The sequence below is a fragment of the Neoarius graeffei genome, chromosome 7 (assembly GCF_027579695.1).
Source record: "Neoarius graeffei isolate fNeoGra1 chromosome 7, fNeoGra1.pri, whole genome shotgun sequence".
Classification (NCBI taxonomy): Eukaryota; Metazoa; Chordata; class Actinopteri; order Siluriformes; family Ariidae; genus Neoarius; species Neoarius graeffei.
Window position 1 is genome coordinate 85543095 of NC_083575.1, and position 16188 is coordinate 85559282.

Below are 16188 nucleotides of genomic sequence, written 5' to 3' on the forward strand. Positions count from 1 at the left end.
TTTCATTATTAAAAAAATACGATAAACAGTAAGCAGTAAGCCAAAATAAATGAAACAAAGTCAATATTTGGTGTGAGACGACCCTTTGCTTTAAAATAACAGTAGTCTCAGGTCCACTGAGTGCAGTTTTATGCGGAAATGAGCTGTAGGTTTTACTGAGCATCTTACAGAACCAGCCACAGTTCTTCTGGACACTTTGTCATACTCGCTTCTTCATTTTGCACCAAAACCCAGTAGCCTTCATTATGTTTTCTTTATTAATCTGAAAAGTGGGCTCTTATGGAAAATGCTGCTCAGATACTAACTTTTTTTTCCTGTTAGATTTAATTTTGTGCTGGAAAACGAATGTTTGGACTCTAAAATGTTTTTGTACTGCCTCGATAATGTAGAAGTCATAAAATAGAAATCTATAACAAAGCTTGTATGAAAAAAATGGCGTGCCTGAGACTTTTGTACAATATGAATATGAATATAAACAGACGAGCACAATTTTTTCGTTTTTCAAAAACAGACACATCAAACTTTAGTAGATACAGTGCTCAGCGTAAATGAGTACACCCCCTTTGAAAAGTAACATTTTAAACAATATCTCAATGAACACAAACAATTTCCAAAATGTTGGCAAGACAAAGTTTAATATAACATCTGTTTAACTTATAACGTGAAAGTAAGGTTAATAATATAACTTGGATCACACGTTTTTTTCAGTTTTACTCAAATTAGGGTGGTGCAAAAATGAGTACACCCCACAACAAAAACTACTACATCTAGTACTTTGTATGGCCTCCATGATTTTTAATGACAGCACCAAGTCTTCTAGGCATGGAATGAACAAGTTGGCGACATTTTGCAACATCAATCTTTTTCCATTCTTCAACAATGACCTCTTTTAGTGACGGGATGCTGGATGGAGAGTGATGCTCAACTTCTCTCTTCAGAATTCCCCATAGGTGTTCAATTGGGTTCAGATCAGGAGACATACTTGGCCATTGAATCACTTTCACCCTGTTCTTCTTCAGGAATCCAACAGTGGCCTTAGATGTGTGTTTAGGATCATTGTCATGTTGGAAAAGTGCATGACGACCAAGGGCACGGAGTGATGGTAGTATCTTCTCTTTCAGTATAGAGCAATACATCTGTGAATTCATGATGCCATCAATGAAATGCAGCTCCCAGACACCAGCAGCACTCATGCAGCCCCACATAAGGACACTGCCACCACCATGTTTCACTGTAGGCACCATGCATTTTTCTTTGTATTCCTCACCTTTGTGACGCCATACAGTTTTGAAGCCATCAGTTCCAAAAGCATTTATCTTGGTCTCATCGCTCCAGAGTATAGAGTCCCAGTAGTCTTCATCTTTGTCAGCATGGGCCCTGGCAAACACTAGGTGGGCTTTTTTGTGCCTGGGCTTTAGGAGAGGCTTCTTTTGTGGACGGCATCCATGCATGCCATTCCTCTGCAGTGTACGCCGTATTGTGTCACGGGAAATAGTCACCCAAGTTTGGCTTTCTACTTCTTTAGATAACTGCAGTGTACTTGCATGCCGATTTTCTTCAACCCTTCTCATCAGAAGACGTTCCTGTCAAGGTGTTAACTTCTGTGGACGACCTGGACGTCTCTGTGAGATGGTTGCAGTTCCGTCTTTCTTAAATTTTTGTACCACTTTTGCTACAGTATTCTGACTGATAAGTAAAGCTTTGCTGAACTTCTTGTAGCCTTCACCTTTGTGGTGTAAAGAGATTATTTTCTTTCTCAGGTCTTGTGTCATTTCTCTTCCATGTGGTGCCGTTGCTGACAGCATGAAATGGGAAAGGGTTTTCTTTAAGTAACACCCTTTTATAGTCAACTGTTTGCTGGACACCTGTGTAATGACTAATTAGACTCACCTGTGATTGTATTCTTGTTAAATTAGACATTTGTAGTCTACAATTTAGCTTTGCTCCAGAGACTTTCAGTGGGGTGTACTCATTTTTGCACCACCCTAATTTGAGTAAAACTGAAAAATGTGTAATCTAAGTTATATTATTAACCTTACTTTCACGTTACAAGTTAAACAGATATTATATTAAACTTTGTCTTGTCAACATTTTGGAAATTCTTTGTGTTCACTGAGATATTGTTTAAATTGTTACTTTTCAAAGGGGGTGCACTCATTTACACTGAGCACTGTAATTTCAAAAATAGCTGTGACTCCCATGGATAAGCAATATAAAGTGGATATAAAAAGTATACACAGCCTGTTAAAATGATCGGTTTTTCTGATGTAAAAAAAAATGAGACCACGATAAATAATTTCAAAACTTTTTCCACCTTTAATGTGACCTATAACCTGTACAATTCAATTGAAAAACAAACAAATCTGTTCAGGGAAAAACATAAAAAAAAATAAAAAAAATGTACAATAAGCTGGTTGCGTAAGTGTGCACACCCTTAAACTAATACTTTGTTGAAGCACCTTTTGATTTAATTACAGCATTCAGTCTTTTTGGGTCAGAATCTATCAGCCTGCCACATCTAGACTTGGCAATATTTGCCCACTCTTCCTTGTAAAAGCGCTCCGAATCTGTCAGATTGCAAGGGCTTGTCTTGTGCACAGCCCTCTTCAGGTCACCCCACAGATTTTCAATTGGATTTAGGTCTGGGCTTTGGCTGGGCCGTTCCAAAACTTTTTTGGGGTCATTGTTGTGCTGAAAGATGAAATTCCTCTTCATCTTCATCTTTCTAGCAGACACCTGAAGATTTTGGGCCAAAATTGACTGGTATTTAGAACTGTTGATAATTCCCTCCACCTTGACTAAAGCCCCTGTTCCAGCTGAAGAAAAACAACCCCAAAACATGATGCTGCCACCACCATGCTTCACCGTGGGTATGGTGTTCTTTTGGTGATGTGCAGTGTTGTTTTTGCGCCAAACATACCTTTTGGAATTGTGGCCAAAAAGCTCAACCTTTCACATAACACATTTTCCCACATGCTTTTGGGAGAGTTGATGGATTTTTTTTTTGCAAAATTTAGCCGGGCCTGGATGTTTTTCTTTGACCCTACCTCATAGTCCAGACATATGGAGAATACGGGAGATTGTTGTCACATGTAGTACACAACCAGTACTTGCCAGAAATTCCTGCAGCTCCTTCAGTGTTGCTGTAGGCCTCTCGGCAGCCTCACTGACCAGTTTTCATCTTGTCTTTTCATCAATTTTGGAGGGACGTCCAGTTCTCGGTAATGTCACTGTTGTCCCATATTTTCTCCACTTCTTGATGACTGTCTTCACTGTGCTCCATGGTATATCTAATGCCATGAAAATGTTTTTGTCCCCTTCTCCTGACTGATACCTTTCAACAATGAGATCCCTTTGCTGCTTTGTAAGCTCTCTGTGAACCCTGGCTTTTGCTGGAGGACGCAACCGAGTAAATGTCTGAACTTTATTTGGAGTTAATCAGAGTCATTTTAATTGATGGCAGGTGTGAACCCCAAAAGACTGAATGCTGTAATTAAATCAAAAGGTGCTTCAACAAAGTATTAGTTTAAGGGTGTGCACACTTATGCAACCAGCTTATTGTACATTTTTTATTTTTTATGTTTTTCCCCCGAACAGATTTGTTTGTTGTTCAACTGAATTGTACAGGTTATAGGTCACATTAAGGGTGGGAAAAGTTTTGAAATTATTTATTGTGGTCTCATTTTTTTTTTTACATCAGAAAAACCGATCATTTTAATGGGGTGTGTACAATTTTTATATCCACTGTAGAAAATAAATGAATGAATTTAAAATTCACAAATGCACTGTGTTTGCAAGAAATGTGGGCGGTTATTCCATACCACTTTGACATGCTTTTTTCACTTGTGAACAATTCAAATTGGCTAGATTAACTTTCTTTTTATGCCCAACCTATGATACAGTCATCTGTTCACCGAAATCCTCATCGTTCATCAGTTTCCATGTTTCAATGCATTATTTGGTGAAATAAAGCCAATTTACCCTTCTGTATTCGGAGTCCTGTGACCTTAACGCCTGCAAGGGGGTGATTCCTGGAATCACTGGTGGAAGGGTGAACACAGGCTGAAAGCCAGGTGGTCCAAACACTCTGGCGATTCCTGTGGCCAACGCAGGCAAGTACCCCCATCCTCCCAGGAACCATCATTGATCATTGGAGGTGTAGCCGCCTGTTGGCTTTGGTTGTCCTACTCCCTTGCTTGCCACCTGGATCCCTGGCTGGGAGCGAAGCAGTGTGGACGAGAACTGCGAACCCTCATCACCACCGTCAACAATAAGTCCTTGCTCAGGCTATGTCCTCCCCCCTTCATCTGTCTCTTGGAGGCAGATTGTGTCCCAGGAAGTCCACCACTTCAAGGAAGAATGGACCAGGCTGAGGAAGGGGAAATTGGGCCAAGATACCTTCAGCAATTCCTTCCTTCTGCTCCCATGCCTGGTCCCTTTGCCTGTCATTGTTGTCCCAGGATCTGCCAGTCCAGGATTGGGCTTCTCTCTCATGAGCGGGTGAATGAAAGATGGCAACAACCCCAACAGCAAAAACAGTAAGACCTGGGAAGGTAAAGAAGATAATGAAGAGGAGGACCTCATCATCGTCAAATTTTTGATGGACAGCCATAAGCAAAGCCAGTTTAACTTGTAGAAAAGTCAACAAATCATGGACGCAACTGAACATGTATGATGTTACTAGCTTCAGAGTGCTGATTTACTGAAATAGAGTGTCAGCATCTGCAAAAAAAAAAGGGACAGATGTCGGATTCGGAAACAAAACCATGAACAAAGCGAGATTTTACAATGCAGATGTCTGATTTCATGAAAAAAATAACCAAACCCGCTGAACATAAAAATGGCAGCACCATCGATCCACTGATGGTTCACTTTTTGAAGCTGGCATTTGTTGGCTTTTGTGTTTGAACGCTTTGTCCATCCATCCATTATCCGTAACTGCTTATCCTGTGCAGGGTCACGGGCAAGCTGGAGTCTATCCCAGCTGACATTTGGTGAGAAGCGAGGTACACTCTGGATAAGTCGCCAGGTCATCACAGGGCTGACACATAGAGACACACAACCATTCACACTCAAATTCACACTTACGGTCAATTTAGAGCCACCAATTAACCTAACCTGCATGTCTTTGGACTGTGGGGGAAACCGGAGCACCCGGAGGAAACCCACGTGGACACGGGGAGAACATGCAAACTCTACACAGAAAGGCACCCCTCGGCTACTGGGCTCAAACCCAGAACCTTCTTGCTGTGAGGCGACAGTGCTAACCACTACACCACCGTGCCACCTGACTACAATATACATTTTACTGAATATTCCTAAAAAGAGAAACATGATGAGGGTTTCCTGTTACCTCTCAGACGTTGATTATTTTCCCATAACAACATATCCCAAAGTGTGTTATTCCTCTTATACCAGAACATTTTAATCTTTAACCATTTATAGTTACATTAAATGTTATGGGACATCCTTTTCTTGTCTTTATGTGGTTGCAGGAATTGGATCTTTTCCAGAAAGCATTAGAAGTGAATATACTCGTGAGTGGGAATAGATTGTTTCTCTGCCTTCCCATTCACGTTGCTTATTTTTTAGTATCTTGAAATCTGCATTTCAAACAGAATGATGTTAAACAGCATGTCAACTCTTTTTTTTATCATATATTTATGTACATACATCTATAATTTGCTTTTACATTAAATTTAGAGCTCAGAGTCGAGGGAAAACAGGGACGTTATGTGAGTCTGAGTGAGTGAAGAATTGATGAGGACACATAATGGAGTGATGGCAGAAGCGACTGGTGGACGTGCGTTGTGTGTCGCGTGTCGTGTGTTGTGTGTCGCGACGGCTTTGGATAGGAGTGAGCGTGAGTGTGTGTGATTTTGCAGCTGTGTGTATAAGTGTGTGAGTCCTGGATTAATTTTAATGCCTCACTCTGCGGGCTATGTGTCATTCTCCCTCCTGTTGGAGAACCCGTCGAGATGACATGGGAACAAGCGCTGTGCTCGGTGGCGAGGAGCTGGGAGAAGCATCGGTGCCAGGGAAAGCGTTTATGAAAGATTCATCACAGATGTCGCTCTAATCTGCCATGCATTGTCAAGGAGCTGCTCCAAAGCGCACACTGTAAATGGATTCTTCCCCCAGACTTCAGTTTGTCGCTGGCTAAGAGTGGCGGATGGAGAGGAACACGGTGAGGGTGGCTTAGGGGGAGAGTACATGGTGTGAGGAGATGAGGAAGAGCACTTTATGGGCTGCATTACTGCACATCCACAGAGAGATGGAGTGATTTTTTTTAATGCACAGATGGCCATGTTAAGTTCACGTCGGGTTACCGTCGTGTGGAGCCCACGTCAAAAAAAAAATGTTCTCTTAAAGTGACAGAACTTCAGTCTCCATGAGGAGAGCTTGGAGGCTTTTATTTACACATCACTGGAAAAGGAAAAAGAGCTTTTAAGTAGAACACTAGCTTTCTAAGTTTCCATTTAAAGCACACATTTCAGAAAATGCAATTCATTATATGTAGAGTATGCTGAGTGAACACAAGCCATGTATCAGCCATTCAGTCTATATTGGTTTTCATATCAAAAAATGGCAAATATATATATATATATATATATATATATATATATATATATATATATATATATATAATGATTTGATCAGGATTTGATCAGGATTTGATTCGGGATTTTTAGAGAAAAAATATGTAATTTGTTTTGCAGAAATAAAATGAGTATATATATATATATATATATATATATATATATATATATATATATATATATATATATATATATATATATATATACTCATTTTATTTCTGCAAAACAAATGACATATTTTTTCTCTAAAAATCCCGAATCAAATCCTGATTCTCAGCTTCATAAGAAATATGAATGAAAAAGGAAATTAATAATAAAAAAAGGAACATTAAGAAAATTTTTTTTCCATCCACATACTTGAAGGTCAGCAGCAGGGGAGGATGTGAGGATTTGAAGAAGGAAGACTTTGTGGAAAAAGTGAAAAAGACATGAGAAAGTTGTCGCTGTTGGAGCTGTAAATGGATTGGTTGCTTGTGGAATGAGTCACGCTGATATCTCTGATGATCTGCCTCTAATCGGTGTAGAGAAATGCTCAGCCATGATCACAAAGATTCACCAAAACCACTTGAGAAAGAAAGTACAAGTGGATGAAAAGTTTGTAGAAGTCAGTGGTCAAGATGATAAATGAGGTAATTATTTAATTATTTTAGCTCATCTGATTTATTGACCTGGCCACTGCCATATGGCATATCAACTAGGTCCGGATACTTTTGCAGTTGTTCATTTAAAAAAAATATCTCATCTGCTTTTCTTTTTCCTAAATAGAGCAACTGTTTGCTTTATTACACTTTCAGAAATATTATGAGTATTAAAAATAACAAATTAATTATACAATGAATCTTCTTTCTTTTTTTTAGGTTTTTAGGTTATTTTTATTTTCAAAATGTTTAATCTAATGATCTGTCTGAAGGATGCAGTAGAGGATGAAGAGCTGCAGCACAACAAACTTTCAGGGTTCCTTTAACTGCAACTACAGCAGCTGCTCACATAATAATAATAATAATAATAATAATAATAATAATAATAATAATAATAATAATATTCCTTAATAAATAAAGAAATAAAGTATTGTGAGTAGTTTTTGTTAGTTTGATAGTCTTCCTCTTACAGTGTGAAGGGTTTCTTTTTTATTTATTAATAAATGACACATCACACAAAGGAAACAAAATGGAACAAAGCAAAGGAAAAGAAAACAAAGGAAAACAAATCAAAACAGGGCAACACAAACAGGAAAACCCCACAAAAATAAAAAAACAAAGCAGGGCAACACAGAAACAAAACAAAGGAAACAAAAAATCCCAAACAAAGTAAAAGCAGGGTAAAACAAACAAAACAAATATAAACAAACCAAATCAAAGCAAGGCAAAACAAAACAAATAAAAACAAAGCAAATCAAAGCCGGCCAAAACAAATAAAAACAAAGCAAATCAAAGCCGGCCAAAACAAATAAAAACAAAGCAAATCAAAGCAGGGCAAAACAGAAAGAAAACAAGACAAATGAAAACCCCCAAACAAAATCAAAGCAGGGTAAAACAGAAACAACACAACACAAATCAAATCAAAGCAAATCAAAGCAAGGCAAAACAAATAAAAATAAAGCAAATCAAAGCAAGGCAAAACAGAAACAAAACAAATGAAATTAAAGCAAATCAAAGCAGGGCAAAATAAAAACAAAACAAATAAAAAAACAAATCAAAGCAAGGCAAAACAAAAACAAATAAAAACAAAACAAATCAAAGCAAGCCAAAACAAAAACAAAAATAAAAACAAAGCAAATCAAAGCAGGCCAAAACAAAAACAAAACAAATAAAAACAAAGCAAATCAAAGCAGGGCAAAACAGAAACAAAACAAAACAAATGAAAACCCCAAACAAAATCAAAGCAGGGTAAAACAGAAACAACACAAATCAAAACAAATCAAAGCAAGGCAAAACAGAAACAAAACAAATAAAAATAAAGCAAATCAAAGCAGGGCAAAATAAAAACAAAACAAATGAAAGCAAGGCAAAACAAAAACAAATAAAAACAAAAATCAAAGCAAGGTAAAACAAAAACAAATAAAAACAAAAATCAAAGCAAGGCAAAACAGAAACAAAACAAATACAAATAAAGCAAATCAAAGCAGGGCAAAACAGAAACAAAAATGAAATTAAAGCAAATCAAAGCAGGGTAAAAGAGAAACAAAACAAATAAAAATAAAGCAAATCAAAGCAAGGCAAAACAGAAACAAAACAAATGAAATTAAAGCAAATCAAAGCAGAGCAAAATAAAAACAAAACAAATAAAAACAAAACAAATTAAAGCAAGGCAAAACAGAAACAAATAAAAGCAAAACAAATCAAAGCAAGGCAAATCATAAACAAAACAAATGAGATTAAAGCAAATCAAAGCAGGCCAAAACAAAATAAAACAACAACAACAACAACAACAACAATTCAAGAAACCAACAAACAAACAATAAATTACCCCCAAATCAAACAAGGGCAAAAGAGAAACAAAACAACCCCCCCAAACAAAATCAAAGCAGGGTAAAATAGAAACAAAACAAGAACAAAACAAAAAGCAAATCAAAGCAGGGCAAAAGAGAAGCAAAACTCAAAACGAACAAACCAACAAACAAACAAATCAAATCAGAGCAAAAGAGAAAAAACAAAACAAAACCCAAAACAAAATAGAAGGAGGGTAAAACTCTGGAAAAAAAACACCAATGCAAAAAAAAAAAAAAAAAGGATGTGGTCTGACTCGGTTGTATTGAATGAATTAGAATTGCTAACACACATTCACACCTTCTGATTCTTGCAGCTTTGAGAAACAGCCTGTCGGAGTCGTTCTGTACAGAGACGTGACTCTCCCAATCTCTTGGTTCCACTTTGTACAATAAAGATCACATTCGCAGCTTTCACACACATTCCTGAAGCTTTAAACATGACATTCTGGGTTTTCACTCCTCCATCATGGAGGTTACAATATCAATCACATCATATCATCAATCACATCAATCACGTTATATCAGTCACAATATTCATCATTAATCATGACTTATTTCCCTGCTGTTCTGTAAGGACCAGGCTGATGAAAGGGAAGGAGGTGACGGTGAGGTGACTCGGACTCGTCCCAGAACCCAACACTCGGCGTGTTTTGTTCTGCTTTGATCTCAGGACCCTGTGTACTCGTCTTCACTCATACACTGATGAAATACATCATTTTCTATCTCTCTTTTCTTTCTTCGACATCTCTAAGCACAGGTTTATCATGAGGGAAATAAACATTCAAATAAGTTCCTTTATTGAGGAAAATGTGAGGAAAAACGTTGATATTTCCTTCATTGGGGACTTTTTTTTGCATGGTTTTGTTTACTTGTCCAAAACAAACAAAATTTAACTTCACTCTGAGTTCCATGTTTCGATGATGGATCTACAGGATATCTGTAAGGTCCACATGACTACCTCACATCTCCAAGGTCCTGGATTGGATCCCTAGGTCTAATCTCTGATTGGTCAACTGAATTGCAGTATATACACTCACTGGCGGGCGGCACGGTGGTGTAATGGTTAGCGCTGTCACCTCACAGCAAGAAGGTCCAGGTTCGAGCCCCGTGGCCGGCGAGGGCCTTTCTGTGCGGAGTTTGCATGTTCTCCCCGTGTCCGCATGGGTTTCCTCCGGGTGCTCCGGTTTCCCCCACAGTCCAAAGACATGCAGGTTAGGTTAACTGGTGACTCTAAATTGACCGTAGGTGTGAATGTGAGTGTGAATGGTTGTCTGTGTCTATGTGTCAGCCCTGTGATGACCTGGCGACTTGTCCAGGGTGTACCCCGCCTTTCGCCCGTAGTCAGCTGGGATAGGCTCCAGCTTGCCTGCGACCCTGTAGAACAGGATAAAGCGGCTAGAGATAATGAGATGAGATGAGACACTCACTGGCCACTTTAATAGGAACTTGTTCTTGATTCAAAGATCCCTGTTCTGGGCTACAGGACTGGAACCCAATGTGTTCTTCTGCTGTTGCATGCTGAGATGCTTTTCTGCTCACCATGGTTGCAAAGAGTTGCTATGAGTTACTATATCCTTCCTGGCAAAAAAAGATCGAACCAATCTAACCATTCTCCTCTGAGCTCTCTTATCAACAAGGCGTTTGTTTCCCCCCACAGAACTGTCTCTTACTGACGCAACTCAATGTTTTTTGTTTGTCGCACCATTCTGTCTGCGTAAACTCTAGAGACTGTTGTGTGTGAAAACCCCAGGAGATCAGCAGGTTCTGAAATACTCAAATCAGTCCATCTGGCTCAAACCAACACCCATGTGACAGTGAAAGAAAGTCACACTTCGAGATCATTTGAGATAATTGATTAGAGAACTGCATCAAACAGCAGGTGGATGGATGGGTGTTCCTAATAAACTGGCCGGTGAGTGTATAGGTAGGTGTTGAAAACGAACCGTACTAAGTTTGTTTACAATTAAGTTATGTTCTGTGTGAACAGATTGTGAATAAGAGCCTTGGCATGAACATATGTTGATGATTCGTAGGTACAATGTGACACTTTCTGGATGAGCTTATTCGTTCACTGACACGACAGTGAGTTTCCAGTATAAACAGATTTTTAGAACTGAAATGCTTCAGGGTGTTAATGAGAGCTCATCACCAACAGCAAAAGGTGTGTCGCACATCACATTTACATTTGATCTGCAGTACATCAGTGTTCAGTCTGTATCAGTATTAGATCTACAGTAGAATTATAAAGCCACTATGAAGAGTTGTTTTTATTTCAGATGTGGGCCAAGCAGAAATCTATGATTAAGATAGTAAGGAGGAGGGAAAACAAAAAAAAGCAAAAAGAAATAAATCTTCTTCTTTTGGCTGCTTCCATATGTTCAGGGCAGCCACAGTAGATCTCATCTGCATATTTGATTTGGCATAGGTTTTACACTGGATGCACTTCTTGATGCAACCCTCCCCAATCTATCCAACCTTTGGACCACCACTAAGACCTAATCTGCTTGTCTTTGGACTGTAGAAGGAAACCAGAGAACCCAGCGGAAACCCATGCAGACATGGGGAGAACATGCAAACTCCAGACAGAAAGGCCCCCATTGGCTGTGGGGTTAGAACCCAGAACCTTCCTGCTGTGAGGCAACAGTGCTAACCACGACACCACCGTACCACCAAAACAAAACAAGAATAAATAAATAAATAAAGACAAAATTTAAATAAAAACAAAGCAATAAACTATCAATCCATCCATCATCCGTAACCACTTATCCTGTACAGGGTCATGGACAAGCTGGAGCCTATCCCAGCTGACTACGGGTGAAAGGTGGGGTACACCCTGGACAAGTCGCCAGATCATCACAGGGCTGACACATAGAGACAAACAACCATTCACACTCACATTCACACCTACGCTCAATTTAGAGTCACCAATTAGCCTAACCTGCATGTCTTTGGGGGAAACCGGCGCACCCGGAGGAAACCCACACAGACACGGGGAGAACATGCAAACTCCACACAGAAAGGCCCCTGTCGGACACTGGGCTCGAACCCGGACCTTCTTGCTGTGAGGCAACAGCGCCAACCACTACACCACCGTGCTGCCAAAACAAAAAAACTAAACTAAACTCAAATTAAAAAAAATCAACCAAACTAAAATTTAAATAAAAACAAAGCAATAAACAAAACAAATCACACAACAAAGCAAAATAAGTCGGACAAAAAAAAAAAGCATAAGAAATCCATCCCAAATCGAAATCGAAACTAAATAAATGGTAAAAAACAAAACAAAACAAAGCAAAATAAGCAAAAAACAAATAAGCAAAGCGGGCGGCACGGTGGTGTAGTGGTTAGCGTTGTTGCCTCACAGCAAGAAGGTCCGGGTTCGAGCCCCGTGGCCGGCGAGGGCCTTTCTGTGTGGAGTTTGCATGTTCTCCCCGTGTCCGCGTGGGTTTCCTCCGGGTGCTCCGGTTTCCCCCACAGTCCAAAGACATGCAGGTTAGGTTAACTGGTGACTCTAAATTGCCCGTAGGTGTGAATGTGAGTGTGAATGGTTGTCTGTGTCTATGTGTCAGCCCTGTGATGACCTGGCGACTTGTCCAGGGTGTACCCCGCCTTTCACCCGTAGTCAGCTGGGATAGGCTCCAGCTCGCCCGCGACCCTGTAGAACAGGATAAAGCGGCTACAGATAATGAGATGAGATGAGATGAGATGAGAGATGAGATGAAAAATAAGCAAAGCAAAGCTAAATGAATCAAATAAAAATAAAATCACTCCAAAGCAATGCAACACAACAAAACCTAAAACAATTAAAACAAAACCAAGGATTTTATTATTATGGCTAAGTTCTTGCCCGAACTGATATTTGCATCATTAGTTTTTCTTTGCCTAATCAGACACAAGATACCCGTACACCACCACACTTGCCAGAACAAGGTGCCTTGCTCAAGGGCACTTGAGCCAATCTTGCTGGTTCAGGAACTCAAACTAGCAACCTTTTGGTCCCAAAGCTGTTTCTCTAACCATTTGGCCATGGCTTCCCCAAGGACAAAGGAAAGCACCATAAAATAAAACCAAAATTCAACAAAGTAACTCACTAGGAAACCCAAGCCAGTGATTTATAACGCTTCAGTGATCAGTGATACTTTGAGTCAAGGCAGCTGTGACACGACGGAGTTAACTTGCACAAAGTTTGTTATATTTACCCAGACTAAGTTTGAGATGTCATCAATAATAACCAAGTGTGGCACTTAATTAGCTGAACTCTTCCCTTGTTTCAAAGCCTCATTGCTCAGGAAAAAGGTTGCGCCTTCCCCGAGTGCTGAATGATGAAACTGGAAGCAGGCAGATGGATTCCTCTGTCTGTCTCTCTGAATAATCTCGCTCTCATACCATGAGGCTGATAAGATGGGACACTTCTCACTCGACCTGCCTCACACAACGCTGTTCTCTCAATTTGACTCGAATCTAAAATTCACTTTCCTCTCTGTCTGTCTCGTCGCACGTCTCCTCGTGCAACTTCTCAATTAAAGAGAAATGAGCTGCTTGTTGGGCGGAGGAAAGAAAAACAACAAGGAGCCTGAGAAAACGCGAAAGAAAGAAAGAAAGAAAGATGTAACGTGGTTCGAACGTCTGGTTTGATTCAGCGTGCTGACTAAAAGCTAAACACGACTCGATGAATTATTTGGACAGCGTGAGGTGGAAAAAGAAAGGGAACAAGCAAGGAAAGGGGAGAAAATGACATTGTTATTCATGTGTCTGGTTGTCAGTGAGCTGAGAAAACAAAAGATGTGCAAAGAAAAACTTCAAGTGCACTCGCTGAGCTCCCCAGAGCGAGAGCTAGCATGCTTCAAACCAAGTAAACAAGTCATTTTCTCAGATGCTCACTTTAGTGTTGCTGCAGGCAAAAAGCTGACTTCCTTTGTCAGGTGGCACCTCGGAACGTTTATCCGATGAGGGGGAGATTTGAGCAACGGTGGCAGGAAATTCCCATCCTGAAGACCCATGGGAAATCTCCGAGTGATTCACAGAATACCTGGATTTTATAACCGTACCATTAACAATGAAAGAACCTGGTGCTGTGGAGAACGTTGTTGAGGCTTGTTCTGTATTTTTACTTCCTGACTTGTAGACTGTGTGTGTGTGTGTGTGTGTGTGTGTGTGTGTGTGTGTGTGTGGGTGGGTGTGTGTGGTAAGAAGCCAGTTCATCAGAGGTAGTGATGTATCTCTTTTTCGCTCTTCAAATCTCTTCCTGTCAACAGTAAGAAAATCCCCAAACATGAAAAACCAGTGATGATCCCAGCTCCCAGCAAAAACATGTCCTGTCCTGATGATGTGAGTCGCCTCTGCGACCCTGTAGAACAGGATAAAGTGGCTAGAGATAATGAGATGCGATGAGAAAATATCTTTAATATAGATGAACTCATCTAATATTTCTCATTTGAAGATTATTTGGACTCAAATATATAATTTACCTTACTTTTAGATGCTTTTTCTCATTTCAAGCTTTAAATTGTTTTATTCTATTGGCAGATAATTTTGCTTCTTTCTAGAATTAAAGCTAGACCGCCTTTCAGATTTTTCAAATGTAGGTCATAAAAAGAATTTTCCCCGACACTCAATTATTTTTCTTTAGTGGACTGAAAGCTATTGAATTCGAATCACAGACTTCCAATTTTATTAGTTCTTTTTTAAATAGAACAATTAATGACTTTAAAGCCACATGGCCCTAAATTCTCCGCTATTTTTTCCTGCTTCACCATGACACAATACAAGATACTATGTACATCATGCATCACGTGGTGGGCTTTCCCTGTTCGAAGGCATTGTGGGATACAAATTTGAAACAGGAAAGAAAAATGGAGGACGTGAGTGTGCGAATGAAACATGAAAGACCGACTACAGTAACGGAAAGAAAGCGAGAAGAAAAGACGTTATGTTATATACGAAGGAAAGGAAACGCAACGCAGGACCAAACTAATAAATATTGGTGCTCAGTGAGCACCTCGGTGTGATCAGCTGTTCGTTTAGCGACAGAATGATGGAACTGTCAGTGCATGCTCAAAGGTAAACCTGTAGATGGCAGTAATGCAACACTGTGGATGCCAGCTGATATAAAACCCAAAAGAAGTAAAAGAAGGTAAACCTGCACATGCACACACACACACACGCACGCACGGACTTCCTCTGTCTGCTTGACTGCACGAAGCGAACGATTTCATGCACATTATTTGCTTTAATCCCATCAAATTAAATAACTTCCCAGCCACAGAATGGCCTGTTTTTTTGTGTGAGATATTACAGAAATAAACATATATCACAATGACCATATTTCAGCCGGAACTAAATTTCACTGATTTTATGAAATCGAAAGGCCGTCTGGCTTTAAATAGAATAAGAAAATTTCAAGCTAGAAATGAATAAAAGTGTCTAAAAGTAAGCTAAATAATCTTATATTTGAGTCCAAATAATCTTCTAATAAGAAATATTAGATAAATTCAGCCATATTAAAGATATTTTCTCTTAAAAAGGTATCATATTTTTTCAGTGTATTTAGTGCTTGTATCAAATCAAATCAAGTTTATTTGTATAGCGCTTTTAACAATAAACATTGTCGCAAAGCAGCTTTACAGAATTTGAACGACTTAAAACATGAGCTAATTTTATCCCTAATCTATCCCCAATGAGCAAGCCTGTGGCGACGGTGGCAAGGAAAAACTCCCTCAGACGACATGAGGAAGAAACCTCGAGAGGAACCAGACTCAAAAGGGAACCCATCCTCATTTGGGCAACAACAGACAGCCTGACTATAATATTAACAGTTTTAACAGGTATAACCCTCAACTGTCCTCATGGGGCCGTCCTTCACAGGAGCGGTGCGATAAAACTCCGACCAGACACAGGGCACCAGGATGGATCAAGCAGGTCCGAGGGGCAGAAGAGGCCAGCATCTCAATCCCAGGATCAACATGTAACTCAGAGGGACAGATTGGGGGGGGGGGAAGAGAGAGAGAAAGAAAACACAGGTTGTTAGGTATGCCCTAAAAATGACAAGTATTAAATCTGTGTGGTAGGCTCGCAGAGACGAGAGTCTTTACATCAGGCATA